Consider the following 2,134-nt stretch of genomic DNA (forward strand, 5'->3'; position numbering starts at 1 on the left):
ATCTGGAGATGGATGCTTTCCCTGGAAAGGTAAGCGATGAAATTGTAATTGAACAGTAACTAAAGCTGTCAGACATATAGTAAAAAGTGTCTTTGGGGTGTAGTGAAGTAGCACATGCCTATAAATTAGTGTGCAGTCAGGTACAATAAGATAATAACTAGTTTAACTGTAACCTAATATAGTGTTGACTTGTGTAGCTACTTAAAGTTTAGTGTATTTATGTGTAGCTAAAATACGTACACCCACAATCATTTTCTTGTGTTAACTTTTCTAACTAAACTAAATCTAAATAAATAAATAACCTAAATAAATAAACAATTAAATCTGTATGCGTTAATTCCCATATAACATATTTAAACAACTAACTTCGTTGTCCAACATTTTTGGAAGAAAACAATGTCAATTCAACTTCCGGGTGTGGAGTTTTATTTTGAAGTTATTGAGCGGAGGTCTTGTTTTTCTCTCAGACTTGACAGTGGTGGCGGAGGGAGAGCTGGCGGAGGAAAAAGCAGCGGTGGCGGTGGTTCACCTTCTCAAACAAACAGGAAGCAAGACCGCGCTCCTGTCCACCTGCGAGATCCGAGTGCTGCGTGGAGAGACAGCCGGACTGTGGGTTTTATGTCACACCGAGTTTTTGTACGTGAAACTAATCTGCCGTGAAGACATAACAGCAACAATAACTTTCAGCTGTGTGTTCGTCCGGTACCTTCTTCCACGACCTCACACACCGGAGAGTGACTGAAGGTAAGTTGTTATTTATTACGTGGATTACTTTGTACTTGAAGAGCGAACGCCAAACTCCGTTCATCAATCTGGACATTGAACGTCGCATTGCAAAAGCTGTCCATAAAAAATAAAATCAATACCCTGCCTTAATAACTTAATAACTTCTGAGAATATATAGCAAACACATTTTAATTCGATTTTTTTTACCCTGCTAGTTTATCAGCTATTAATTAGATACAATTAATTTAATATAATTGTTTTTTATTGGTTATTGTCATAACTATTGTGATTGGCGGCGGTAACACCACGTTTATCTGCATTTGTATAACTATTAAGAGGTTTTCTCGTGTATAAGTATAAGCCGAATATACCAGGGAACACTGTGGATTTCTTAAAGATTAAAACATTTTAAGAGACTTGTTGACTTCTGCTGTTAACCAAGATAACAACAAACTTAGTACATTTGCAAACGGAGTTTGTTTGCTCTCTCACACACAGTGTAGCCTATTAACAGAACTGCTTGTAACTTTAAATGTGTGTTAAATTTACTACATCGACAGAAGCACTTTTAGCTATTTTAGTCTTGGACTTTGCTGTAGCCTAGTTGTTATTTAATAAAATTCAAGCTGTCCCCAAAGAAGTTTTATTGTGACACACTTATTAATAATTGTAGCTTTGTCTTATTCTGATAGACATCCTCTTGCTCCACTTCAGTGACCCCTGTGGTCATCATGTCAGGAAAACACTGTTTCTATTAGCCCAATAAAGAGGATGTGAAACTTTGTGATTCATTCAGCCTTTCCACCATGTTCATATTTATATTTTTAGTTTTATATCATTCAAAGACCGAAGTCAACACAGACAGAGTTCAGCTGCTACTTCAGGATGTTTAATCCTCCCGATGAAGCTGGTTCATACAAACTAGGGCTGCACCATATCAGCAAAATATGCAATATGATATCACTTCCGATAAATAACTTAAGTTAACTCGGCTCTGCCTTTCTGCTGCGTTCAGTATATGATGCTAAAATACAACAAATGTTGAACAAATTGAACTAAACACAATAAAAAATACATTTCTAAGTGCAGTTTTCTGCTCATACTCTTTTAAACAGTCCCTGCAATATATCGCAGTTTATTGCGCAAGTTGACACTGCGATGACTGTTAAGAAAACTAAACTAAAACCTTCATGAATCCAGTGGTTTTAATTTCACTTGGTTTGGGCTCAGTGTTCATTTTAACTTTTAAATGTTGTAGGCCAGCGTGTATGGGCAATAATATACCTGAAGGACGTATAAGGAGCCTGTTTCTATTTGACTAGTAATGAGGGACTTGACAGTTTGGCTTCTTCTTTAGAAATATTGTAATTTGGTTTCAGGTTTTGGCATGTCGAGCAACTCAGCCAGC

At 36.7% G+C, this 2,134-nt stretch overlaps 1 protein-coding gene across 1 annotated transcript in view; it reads left to right on the forward strand.

Moving 5' to 3' along the window:
* Positions 1-481: 481 nt before the first annotated feature.
* pik3cb (phosphatidylinositol-4,5-bisphosphate 3-kinase, catalytic subunit beta) overlaps positions 482-2,134 on the forward strand; it is a 44,047-nt gene continuing 42,394 nt past the window's right edge. Inside the window, exon 1 of the mRNA XM_029446429.1 lies at positions 482-744. The gene's annotated coding sequence lies outside the window, so the exon portion shown is untranslated. The remainder of the gene's footprint in view (positions 745-2,134) is intronic.

This window comes from Cottoperca gobio, chromosome 13 (genome assembly GCF_900634415.1).
Source record: "Cottoperca gobio chromosome 13, fCotGob3.1, whole genome shotgun sequence".
In the NCBI taxonomy this organism is placed as follows: Eukaryota; Metazoa; Chordata; class Actinopteri; order Perciformes; family Bovichtidae; genus Cottoperca; species Cottoperca gobio.